Raw genomic sequence first — 13,969 nt, forward strand, 5'->3', positions numbered from 1 at the left:
ATAAGCGATCACTCTCCTTTGGTTCTTGAAATGTTATTGACATCCCATCCAAGACCCCGTCCTCTGTGGAGACTAGATTCTCTGCTTCTCTCTAACCAGGGCTTCTGTGATTAGATTTTCTCCTCTATCGATGACTTTGTTTCTAGTAACAAAAATGATTCTACCTCTAACTCTCTATTGTGGGAATCACTAAAGGCATACCTGAGAGGTCAAATTATAGCTTACTCTGCCAATTTAACTAAATTGTATAAAGCTAATCAGACACGACTCACAGACCTAATCCTCAACCTTGATCGTCAATATGCCAGTAACCCTAGTCCTGAACTATATAAGGAGCGCATAAGTCTGCAAGCAGAATTCAATTTGCTTTCCACGAGGCAGGCAGAGCGCATGCTTTTACAATCACGTAGCAATTACTATGAGCATGGCGATAAGGGTGGTCGCTTGCTCGCCCATCAGCTAAAGCGCCAAGCTGCCTCGCGTGTTTCTTAACTCAAATTAAGGGCCCATTTGGGGCTCTCCTGTCTGCCCCCTCTGACATCAATGCAACATTCAAAACATTTCATTCTGATCTCCACCAGTCAGACTCCCAAACAAACGACACCATCATGGAACGATTTTTTAAGGGTCTTAATGTACCCACTATTGATCCCACAATTGGACATAACCTAGATTCACCATTACGGCTACAGGAAATAACTGATGCGATAAGTTCAATGCAAAGTAACAAAGCCCCCGGCCCTGATGGCTACCCCACAGAGTTCTTCAAGAAATTTAGTTGCAAACGAGCCCCAATTCTCCTAGATGTATATAGTGAGTCAATCGAACGGGGAAAATTACCACCTACCCTGACCCAGGCGTCAATCTCTCTTTTACTTAAGAAGGATAAGGATCCTACTTGTTGAGGGTCCTACAGGCCTTTATCTCTTCTCAATGTTGATGTTAAGGTTCTAGCGAAGGTGCTTGCAACCCGTCTCGAGGCAGTTTTGCCGGACATCGTTTCAGGGGAGCCGACAGGATTCATTAAAGGGCGTCATTCTTTTTTCAATATACGAACATTAATGAACATAATTTATTCGATCCCAAATTCCAAACATCCTGAAGTCGTAATATCGTTAGATGCCGAAAAGGCCTTTGATTGAGTAGAATGGCTGTATTTATTTACTGTTCTTAGAAAATTTGGTTTTGGTGATCGCTTCAGCTCATGGATCTGTCTCTTATACACTGATCCCCCGGCAAGTGTTTGCACTGGGGATACTAGATCTGATTATTTCCACTATCACGCGGGACCCGACAGGGCTGCCCATTAAGTCATTTTGTTTGCCCTCGCGATTGGGCCCCTATCTATAGCCTTGCGCTCTTCCCCTTTACTGAAGGGAATTTATCACGGGGGTATCGAACATCGTGTGTCATTATATGCAGATGACCTCTTGCTCTATGTTTCGAATCCTGCCACAGCTATTCCGTTTGTTATCTCTATTCTTAATGAATTTGGTTCCTTTTCCGGGTATAAACTCAACCTCCAGAAAAGTGAGTGTTTCCCTCTTAACATCCCCCCCTCGAACCTCCAGCAGTTGAACTTGCCATTTATTATAAGCCACTTGGGGTTTAAATATTTAGGGGTCCATATCACTCCGTCCATCTCGGGACTTTTGGCTGCAAATTTTTCTCCCCTACTCAATCAGACTAAATCTGATTTTCAGAGATGGGGTAACCTCCCTCTGACGCTGACAGGCAGAATAAATGCAGTGAAGATGACCATTTTACTCCGATTTCTTTACTTATTCCAATCCATTCCGATATTCTTACCGAAATCTTTCTTTCAATCATTGAATAAGCTTATTACATCATTCATTTGGGCAGGAAAACACCCCAGAATTAGTAGGAAAACACTAGAAATTTGTAAATTTGGAGGGGGCCTTGCCCTACCAAACTTTATGTTCTACTACTGGTCAGCTAATATTCAAAAACGGCTGTATTGGTTCCATGCAGTTAATACCTCCTGGGGGTCTATTGAGTCAAACTCTTGTTTGTCATCATCCCTCCCTGCGCTGCTGTGTTCTTCTCTTCCAACTGTCTCGTCCAAGCACACCAAAAACCCGATTGTATTGGCTTCCCTAAAGATTTGGTATCAGTTCCGCCGCCATTTTAAATTCTTATCCTCATCTGTACTTTCTCCCATCGTTGGTAACCACCTATTTCCCCCAGCTTTAGATGCGTCATTCTCTCTGTGGAAAGCAAAAGGCATTAATTGTTTCCTGGATTTATATGAAAGAGGGTTTTTTTCCAGCTTTACAGCCTTAACTAAAAAATTTGGCCTGCCGCACTCGCACTTCTTTCGCTACCTACAAGTAAGACACTTTATTCGCACTCAGCATCTCCAGTTTCCTTCTCCACCACCCACTTTGCCCTGGGAGGAATTATTGAAATTTAGTCCCAATCAGAAAGCTCTTATATCCCGGGTATATAGCGATCTTATGTCGCTCAGTAACAAACCTGTACTCAAAGCTAGGGTTGCATGGGAAAAAGAATTAAATGTCTTTTTCACTGATGACTGGTTGGCTAAGGCAATTGATAGAATGAGCACTACGTCATCTTGTGCTCGCCTGGGGCTCATACAGTTTAAGGTATTCCATAGGACCCACTTTTCTAAAGCCAAATTGTCAGAAATATACCCTGACGTAAACGATAGGTGCAATCGCTGTGGCTGTGCCCCTGCTGATCACGGTCATATGTTTTTTTTCTGTCCAAAACTAAATAACTTTTGCAGTTTTGTATTCAAAACACTGTCCGACGTCCTGAAGCTCAACCTCCTGCCATGTCATTCGATAGCCATTTTTGGGGTCCCCTTGGTGCATTCTGCCTACTCAAGACCACAAGCAGATGTTATTGCATTCTCATCTCTCCGAGCTCGGAGAAGAATACTTTTTGAATGGAAATCTCCCAAGCCTCCCCTCTCATCTTCTTGGTTGAGGGATGTTATTTTTAATTATTCAATGCACCCGAATGGTAAAAAATAAATAAATTAGGGATGGGGCCGGTCCGGCCGGTCCAGTTTCGGTATCGGGTTCCGATTAGGGCTCCAACTAACGATTATTTTAATATTCGATTAATCGGTAGGTTATTTTTTCACTTAATCGCTGAATCAGTTAAAAAAAACATTTCAAACTGTAGGACCAGTTGATATTGAATGAACCAAACTGAACCAATACAAAGATGTATGCAATATATCTACATATATACACATGTAAGATGTATACAAAATAATAATTAAATAAGATTTTATTTACTTTCATTTCATTTTCATTTACCGGGTTGCCAAGAAGGACAGTACGTTGCGGCCATGCATTGGTCTTAACAATACTACGGTTAAGAATAAATACCCCCTGCCTCTTATGGCCTCGGCTTTCCAGCCTCTCCATGATGCTACCGTGTTTTCCAAGCTCGACCTCCGGAACGCTTATCCCCTCATTCGGATCCATGCGGGTGATGAGTGGAAGACGGCGTTTAAGACTCTCCTCAGGCACTTCGAGCACTTAGTGATGCCTTTTGGATTCACAAATGCCCCCACAGTATTCCAGCACCTGGTTAACGATGTGCTGCGGGACATGTTGAATCAGTTTATATTTGTGTATCTGGATGACATCCTGATCTTTTCTCGCAGCCAGGAGGAGCATGTTCTTCACGTCCGGGCAGTGCTCCAGTGTCTTCTGGAGACTCGGCTGTTTGTGAAGGCGGAGAAGTGTGTCTTCCATGTGACTTCTGTGAGCTTCCTGGGGTACATCATCGAACAGGGACAGGTGAAGGCGGACCCAGCCAAGGTCCAAGCAGTGGCGGACTGGCCCAAACCAACTACCCGTAAACAGCTGAAGCGGTTTCTTGGGTTCGCCAACTTCTACCGACGGTTCATCCGGAACTACAGTAAGGTTGCCACCCCCCTCACTCAACTCACGTCCACCTCAACCTCTTTTCAGTGGACATCTGCAGCAGAACAGGCCTTCAGCACCCTAAAGCAGCTGTTCACTCAGGCCCTGGTACTGTGGCATCCTGATCCCAACAAGCAGTTCATTGTGGAGGTCGACATCTCGGACACTGGTGTTGGAGCAGTGTTATCTCACATGCCGAGGACTCTAAGATGCACCCCTGCGCTTTCTTTTCACAGCTTACTCCGGCTGAGCAGAACTATGATGTCGGTAACCGGGAGCTGCTGGCAGTGGTACTGGCATTGGAGGAGTGGAGGCACTGGCTGGAGGGTGCTTCCCAACCATTTGTGGGCTGGACAGACCACAAGGATTTGTCATACCTTCAGACTGCCAAGTGACTAAACTCCCGGCAGGCACACTGGGCGTTGTTTCTGGGGCTAACTTTACTCTTACCTACCGGCCAGGTTCCCGGAACACGAAGCCCGACACCCTGTCCCGGTATAATGGTCCAGCTCACCGTCTCTTTGTTCCTGAGCATATGAGGTCTAAGGTTCTGCAGTGGGGGCATGCGTCCAAATTAACCTGCCATCCGGGTTTCCAACGAACCGTTTCCTTCCTGAGGCAACGTTTCTGGTGGCCCACCATGTCCCAGGATGCCCGGACCTTTGTGGCTGCTTGCACCGTCTGTGCCCGAAGCAAGGCATCCCACCAACTTCCTGCAGGGCTGCTCTGTCCCTGGCCCATCCCGAGTCGACCCTGGTCCCACATTGCCGTCGATTTTGTTACTGACCTCCCTCCTTCTGAAGTTAACACAGTTATAATTACGGTTGTGGATCGCTTCTCCAAGTGCGTGAACTTTGTTCCCCTTCCTAAATTGCCCACGGCTACGGAGACAGTGGATCAGATGGTCAGGAATGTGTATCAGCTGCACGGGATCCCCCTGGATGTGGTATCTGATCGAGGCCCACAGTTCACGTCCCAGGTATGGAAGGCGTTCTGTAGAGCTCTCGGAACTTCTCCCAGCCTCTCCTCAGGGTATCATCCTCAAACAAACGGTCAGATGGAGAGGGGCAACCAAGACCTGGAGACGGCGCTGCGGTGTGTGACTGCTCGGCATCCATCCTGGAGCTGACAGTTGCCATGGGTGGAGTACGCCCACAATTCCCTCATCTGCTCGGCCACTGGTATGTCCCCATTTATAGTGGCCCTCAGCTACCAACCCCCCCTGTTCCCAACCCAGAAGGAAGATGTGGCTGTGCCCTCGGTGCAAGCCCACCTTCGACGCTGCTGGCGGGTTTGGAGGGAGGCGAGGGCCGCCTTGGTTTGAGCGTCTGCTCGTAGCAAGAGACTGGCGGACCGTCAGAGGTCTTCCGCTCCCTCGTATCACCCACGACAGAAGGTATGGCTCTCTTCCCGCGACCTTCCACTCCAGGTGGAGTCCCTCAAGCTGGTGCCTCGTTTCATCAGGCCTTTTCAGCTCGAGGAGATCATCAACCCGGCGGTGGTGAGGCTGAAGCTGCCAGCATCTCTCAAGGTTCATCCCACATTCCATGTCTCTCTGCTGAAACCAGTTCACTCAAGCCCTCTTAGCCCCTCCACCAAGTCCCCGCCACCCCCCCTGGTCATTGATAACCATTCGGCTTACACAGTCCGCAAGATCTTGGATGTTCGTCGCCAGGGCAGGGGGTTCCAGTTCCTGGTGGATTTGGAGGGTTACGGTCCTGAGGAGCGGTCATGGGTGCCGCAGGGTCACATCCTGGATAGGAGTCTGCTGACCGACTTCTACCGGGAGCATCCGGAGAAGCCGGGGAGGATGCCAGGAGGCGTCTGTTAAGTGGGGGGTACTGTCACAACCCGCGGAAGTCTCCTGCTGTGTTTTTGTTTTTGTGTGTGTGGGCGTGTGTGAGCGTAGGCGGAGCAGACGGAGCAGGACGCACACCTGAAGTGAATGAGGGAAGCCAGTATTTTAGGACCGGGATCCCAGGCTCTCATTGCCAGATCGTCACGTTTACCCTGCGGTACCTCGAATCGGCCCCTCGAGCCTCTAGTTATGAGTTTGTTCGCTTCGTGTAGGGAAGCTACTCTGTGTTCTAACCTCTGTTCGTTCTCCCATGCAGTCCCGGTGTGCGCCGCTCTGTCCTGCTGGGAAGATCCCGTCTCCGTGACTCCCGCCTCTGCTCCTACGATCCCTTACTAAGGATTGCCGCTCCGTTGGAGAGACTCAAATAAACGTTATTTTCTATTATCCATCCCGGTCTTGTCGGCACTTGAATCCAGCTCACCACCAATCCTGACACCACATACAGTCCAGTTTCATCCTGAGTGGACTAGGCTGGTAAAGTATTGCTATAATAAGCTTTAAATTTACAGTTACACTTACAGTTCAAACTTTTTCTTTGTTGTGGTCAAACTTTTTCTTTGTTGTGGTCACAGTGTGTGTAATAAAACTAGTCTAAATCCTCTATAAGCTCCTTGCTTGGTGGGACCAGATTGGAGACTCTTACGGTGGGTTTTGGTCCATAGGCCTTATGTTCTCTGCTGGAAAGAGAAAGTGAAACTAACAGAGAGGAGCTTCACAATGAAGCATTGGGCTGCAGGAGGCGGCGATACTTTACATGTCAAAACGAATCTCCTGACACCACAATGTCTGAATATTCTAATAATCAGTATTTGGCTGTTTCAGTGTCACTGAAAGCGTGAAGTGTTCTTTTTTTAAACTTTCAGTCAGAAAACCATTGATAAGGCTTCGGCGGTGAAGTAAATGGCTCCACAACATGGCGAGTAACCCATAAATCGCATGACACAATGAATCGAGAATGATATTAGTTGTCAACATAATATATCGAATAATAATTTTATTTAATTGATTTTATCGATTTGTTGTTGTAGCCAGAGTTGTGATACCAACGTAATTCACAGATCAGAAATTTGTGATCCAACCTGCGGAGATTTCCGATCCATGAAGCTTCGTTGCTGCTTTACTGTTACTGAAATGAGTCCGCAAGCATTTTCCTGCCACTGCTCTGCTTGCTGGCTGAAAAATGGGGAATGGATTTCCTGAAGGTCGGCGGGTCTCAATGAGACTCTCAGGTCTAAACCCCTGAAATAGGTAAAAAAGAGAAGACACAGGAATCGAGGAAACAATCAAGGCACTTGCTGCAGCAAGGGAAGACACTGAGTTCACCTCTCAGAGCTCAGAAGTCTTCAACGAATGCTCTCTGCGTGCATTCTTTATTGATAACTCAGTGGGTGGGTACACAAGTTGTAAAAACACTGGTTCAAATTGGTTCCTGTGGTCTGTCTTACAGGATCGTAAAAACACAACTAATTCGAAGGGGGGAGACACAGAAACAATTAACAGATAAAGATCTCATGTGAGGTGCAGGGCTGCAGGCCGCTGCACCTCACATGAGATCAAGGTATGCACAAAATTTGCACAAGCAGTATTTTCCCAACAGAGACACAGAGTAATGAGTCAGGAAAGCCATTCCACAGTTGGCGGATAGCACTGTGTGGTATCAAAACACCACAAAGCAACACAGCAACATGCAATGTTTGCAAAGCCATTGTACAGCAGCTCCTTCGCTGTAGCAGGCAATTCGCACCTCCATGAAGCTGCGTCATACTCCACGCTAAAATCCCTGAAAATAACCCCAATCATTTGTGCTGCGTTAGAGCTGGAAACATGGCCATTTGTGCTGCATTGTTAAAGAATTTTCCCAGGGATTAATAAAGTGATTCTGAGGTTTTAAAGATAGAAATAGTTTATTATGAGATGATGACGTCACACAGACCCCCACATAGGGTTGTTCAATATACCAGTACTGGAATGGTATCGCTGTCCTGAGGACTTTAAAACAATACTCTACTGGGCCCGGCTGGTAATTTGCATTGCAAAGAGTAGTCCATCTCTCTGTGGGCATCGGCTGGCTCTCCGCTTTCTGACTTTCATTCACTTAGGATTTTGTAGACGGGGGAGCGTCGCGAATGACCGGGGATCCCTCTCGGAGAGCAGAGAAGGAGGGTGCGCGTGAGATATTGACAGCTCTTTACACGATCGAGGTTATGGGATGTTTTGAACAATCGAAAGTGCGGAAAACAGCACTCCGGTTTCTTTTTTTCTTTTTCTTTTTCGTTTTCTTTGCACTCCAGTTTCTGAGAAGTGTGGAAAAGTTGGCCGAGACGGGGTGCGCGCGCGCACGCTCTGACCTGCGGAGTTTATTACAGCATCATATGCCATCACCAAGTGTCCTTGGGCAAGACACTGAACCCCGAACTGCCTGTGTGCTTGTAGTGTGAGAGTTGGTGGTGGTCAGAGGGGCTGATGGTGCAAAATGGCAGCCTCGATTCCATCAGTCTGCCCCCGTGCAGCTGTGGCTACCTACATAGTTTACCAACATCAAGTATGGAATGAATGATAAATCCAATGTATAGTGTCTTTGAGTGCAAGAAAAGCGCTATATAAAACCAATTCATTATTATTATTATTATTATTATTATTATTATTATTATTATTATTATTATTATTATTATTATTATTATTATCATTATTTAAAATCAATAATAATGATAATATCATTAAAGCAAACACAGCTCTGGTATCAGAATAGTATCGTATTGGCAGATATCCAAATTCAGGTATCGGGATCGGATCATAAGTGAAAAATGTGGATTGGGGCATCCCTAAGAAACATTATGTGAAAACCTTCAGCATGAGCCACACCTTCTTTTAAACAGGCCTCCTATGATGTTGGAATAGATCCATGCCCAGCAGAAAGGTTCGACTGCCCTGAAACCATGTGTGACACAAACAAAGTGTCCCTATTTGCTCCGGGATCATTCAGACGTCCTTCAGCTGCTGACCCACATTAGCTGCACTCACATGATGCAGGCACTCTTTTGAAATAATAAATGTATTTGTGTGTTTGCAGATATGATGGACCAGCAGAGGGTGCTGCACTCTGGATGGCTGGTCTCGGGGGTTCATACCCCTCCTGCGCGCCGCAACAGCAAGCTTTCCAACCTGGGTCGCATCTTCAAATCATGGAAGTGGAGGAAAAAGAAGAACGAGAAGCTGAAGCCTTCAGGGGGTGAGTGCAGCATAAAGACCTCTATCATTTACAGCCTGTATAAAAGACAACGCCATTTCATGTAAGTGCACAGTTTTTGAACGATCATCCACACGGCGTTTTAGAAGCCTGAAAACGTTTTTTATTTAAACAGACATTCAAGATTAAGAAAATTCTAAAACATACAACCAACCGCGATGATGTCTACAACAACATCACAACAAAAATGGCAGACTACATGCTCCAGGTCTTAAGGCCTGGCATATGTCGTGTTGAGCCATGTTCATAGTGATGTGAAGATAGAACAGACAACGCCTTGGAGGAAATCATTATAGCGTTTGTGGTTTCAGCAGCGGAGAAGGCGCCCACATGGCAGAAGAGGGACGACTCAGTGAGGAGGACCCCCAGGGAGACAGAGACAGGTGACATGTCAAAGTTACTCAAGGCGTCAGGTCACAGCTCGCTGCCTCCTCCACACCATGTCCACCTGCTCTCTCTGTCACCCCCTGTAGACTCAGAACTCGCCTATGGGGGCAACAGTGAGGACCCCGACACCTCCACCCACTCTGACGCTGAGGTTAGCGACGAGCAGCCCACCACACCTTCAGCCAGCACCAGGGAAGACCTGGGCAGCAACCTGGGGGCCTCAACAGGTACGTAAAATACCAGAAGTCAAAGGCATGAAGCTAACAGCCCCACAAGATTTTAAAATTCAGGACCTATAATGACATTTTATCACTCTGAACAACAAAACGACCAAATTATGCTGGTATTCCCTGAGTTAAAATAGAAAGGATAAAAAGGTCATATAAAAATGGAAAAAAATAGTAATCTACATACATACATTTAAGCGACGGCCTCAACCCGCCGTACTTACCAGTGCGCGCTGTCTACCTGCAAAAACGTGGGCAAAATCGGTGGATCCGTAGGAGGGGAGTACAGCCTCCGTACAGATTTGGAGCACACAGACAAGCCGTAGCAATTTTTGTGCATGAGAAACTTTCGCTGCGTTTGGGTTGCGGATTCACCTTCTGTACGGGTGACACGCATGCCTTCTTTTTTTTTTTTTTTTTTTTTTTTGGTTACTATTTTTATTAGGAGGTAAGGCACAAATTAGAACAGAGAACAATGTTGTAATTACACTGAGTATCGCAACACAACTGTATCATAATTGAAAATGTAAACATATCGATACAGTAGAAATACTGTGCATCATAATGAAGAGCAAGACATACAGTCTGCCTCCTAGGGTGTTTTCTTGTTTGGTATTTGTAGCCCAACAAGAACATATTCGGGCAACAAACAAACAGTGTACAAAAAAAAAAAAAAATAATAATAATAATAATAATAAAGAAAAAAATAAAAAAAAAAAGGAAAAGAAAAAATATATATATATAATAATAAAATATATAAAAATTAAATAAACAAATAAATAATAATAATGATAAGATAAGAAGAAAAAGAAAGAAGGTAGGTTGGGGTCCATCAATCAGGAGGTATAGCCTGAAGAGAGCGAAAGAATGTTAAAAAAAAAAAAAATAATAATAATAATAATAATAATAAAGAAAAAAGAAAAAAAAAAGGAAAAGAAAAAAAAAATATAATAATAAAAAAATATATAAAAATTTAATAAACAAATAAATAATAATAATGATAAGATAAGAAGAAAAAGAAAGAAGGTAGGTTGGGGTCCATCAATCAGGAGGTATAGCCTGAAGAGAGCGAAAGAATGTAAAAAAAAATAATAATAATAATAATAATAATAATAATAATAAAGAAAAAAGAAAAAAAAAAGGAAAAGAAAAAAAAATATATAATAATAATAAAATATATAAAAATTTAATAAACAAATAAATAATAATAATGATAAGATAAGAAGAAAAAGAAAGAAGGGAGGTTGGGGTCCATCAATCAGGAGGTATAGCCTGAAGAGAGCGAAAGAATGTTAAAAAGGGAAGCCACTTGTTATAAAATTTATCAGAGTTACCGTGCACTGAATATCTAATCTTCTCCAGCTTTAGAAAAGACATGGTGTCATTAAGCCACTGGGTGTTAGATGGAGCTTTAGTTGACTTCCAATGAAGAAGAAGCTGGCGCCTTGCCAGTAAAGAGGTAAAGGCTAAAATATCTAATTGGTTAACGGTAAACCGGTTGTGGTCTTCTGGGAGCCCGAATATGGCGACATGGGGGGAGACTTTTCTAGTCATTAAAAATATTTTTGACATGGTATCAAAATAATTCTGCCAGAAACGAGAAAGTGACGAACAAGAGTAAAACATGTGTGTTAAGTTGCAAGATGAAGCATGGCATTTGTCGCAATTGTCGCTGATACTGGGATAGATTTGTGACAGTCGAGTTTTGGAATAATGGACTCTAAACAATACTTTAAACTGTATAAGTGTGAGACGAGCGCAGGCTGAGCTAGTGTAAATTTTAACACGCATGCCTTCTCAAGCCAATGAGCGCACAATGCACTAACTCTGTGAGTCTTTTACATTTTAAACTTAGTTTAAAATTACAGTGGGGAAGTAAAAAAAAAAAAAAAAACATGTTAAGTGAATTATATGTAACATTTCAGTGGCCTGGGTTAAATGGTAAAGTAAAACACAGCTTCAAAGGTAGCTTGGTGTGATGCGTTCAGGTGCTCATTAAACTGTCGGAAACCCGAGTCACGGGTTTGCAGGGCTCAGAGTGATGTTATAGTTACATGCTTTTTCAGAATTATTGATTTGAGGGATTAGATTTCAAAGTGTCTCTGTAAAGGTGTAAAGACATGATTTAAATATGATTGATACTGTCATTAGCGAGGTGGAACGTGTATGCCCAGTTTTGGGGTGGGGGGCGTCCTGTGCACAAAGAAGACCATTCTTAGTGAGAAACAAAGCCACATGATACTATCCTAGATATATGAAATACATATAAAACATCAACTAGAAATATGTAAAACTACATTGTACAGGATTTATTTTCTCCCAAAAAATCTGAAATCTCATCCGACGATGAGTTGTCTGTTCACCCTTCCTTAGTTCACATTTATAATCATTATCAATGTATTATTTCTCCCTATTTCCACGCCATAACTCAGATATGGAAGAATGAGTTTATTTTGATCCAATTCTGGAATCAGATTTTACACATTATACCAATATTTTATATGCTGTTTTATGCAGCTTCCAGCTGAACTTTTCATCAGAAGTAATTCCTAGAAATGTATTTATTGCATCGGTCAAAAAATGCATCAAAAATGCGTCATGAAGATGAAAACAACACAAGTTGATCTGGATTGCTCATATTTATAACTGCTTCTTTTTTTTTTTTTTTTTTTACTTCCTCCTCTTAAACTATGTTTCTGTGTGTGTAATAAATACATCACTTTTTATCCTAGGTTACTGAAATGTTACAAATAATTCACTCATTATATTAAGTCTTCTCTCTGGGAATCCTCTATCTACAAAAATTAATATTCATCACACTTGTGTGCTCTAACAACATGCGAGTGAGACACCGTACATGAGTAGTACGTATAAGTGCGGCCTCCATAGGATATTGTGGCAATCACACTGAGATCTTATGTTGTAAGCACCTACAACTCACTTACCACTTGTGCAAGGTATGATGCACGCAACCCCTCACGGCCAGGCGTGGCGTGCGGGCCTGCATGGACATCGCCAATGAATCATCGTAGAGGATCACGTCACTGACGGTGGTCCTCCAGGACACGTCCACTGGGATGGCGTCACAAATCTACAACCATCCTCCAGCTCAATACTGAACCACTACTGGTCTTAGATCGAAGTGGTGGTCCGCGGCGGAAAAAATCTGTCAGGCGCTCCGTCTCGCCCCCCGAACTCGTTGTCCGGTGTTGGCTCGGCCCTGGTCACACCGCCGGGCTCCAACCCTGGAAGTGACGCTCCCTCTCCCACAGTGGATGCCATCACCGTGGATGCTGCAGCAAACGGGTGCAATCCTCCAGTGCACCTGCTCCTCCTGCGGCCAGAAGTGCCCCCCTGGCTACCCCTCAATCATCCTCATCGTCCCCCAGTGGAGATGCCCAGGGTCCGGTTAAAACAGCGGACCGATAAATTCCATCCTGGACATCAACATTCCGGCGGCAACTTCTGGAGGAAGCAGCTTTCTCCGGTGAGGAGTCGACGCTCTCCAGTGAGGAGTCGGCGCTCTCAGTGGTGCCGTCCGGTAGAGCAGCTGCGCGGACTCCACCCCCTCGTCTACTCTTCACACCAACCACATTGATAGTGGGTGATTCCATGGTGAGGATTGTCCATTATTTTAATTCAATCACTTGCTGTTTCCCAGGAGCCAGGAAATGCATCATCCTGCATGTTTGAACCAATGACTCGGCCAGAGGTCACTCAGAAGTGTCCAAAACAGATTTTAATGAGTTGTTCTCTTTCTTTTTTTTTTAACTGTGGCCTGTCCATTTTTATCAGTGGTCCGATCCCTACTTTCAGCGATAGAGATGTGCGTTTCAGCAGACTTTTATATCTCCACTACTGGCTCCAAGCAGCGTGTAGATCACAGGACTGTATTTATCGATAATTTTAACCTATTTTTGAACTGGCCCTCCTTGTACCGAGCCAATGGACCAGGGCCCTAGCTACCAGGGCCACGTGGCGCTCTCTGTAAACTTTCAACTCGTGGCTCGGTATGGGAGACAGAACTCCCATACTAAGCCAGACTGACTGGAGACTCCTGGTACACGCCCCCACCTGTCTTCCTCACTCACCACAACATGCATCTGCTGGCCAGAGCGCCCCCTACTGCTCACTCTATTTACTCTTCACCACTCACAACCACACATCCGCGACCCCGGCCTATGCAATTCCTGTCATCACCACAATCCTCCACAACATCCCCACACACAACAACATCAACCTCAGCAACCTCATCCACATGCCCTTAGCACCACCCGTCACTAAACACAAACATACAAAGATCATCAATATGGATCTCTATAAC

The sequence above is a fragment of the Blennius ocellaris genome, assembly GCF_963422515.1.
Source record: "Blennius ocellaris genome assembly, chromosome: 4".
In the NCBI taxonomy this organism is placed as follows: domain Eukaryota; kingdom Metazoa; phylum Chordata; class Actinopteri; order Blenniiformes; family Blenniidae; genus Blennius; species Blennius ocellaris.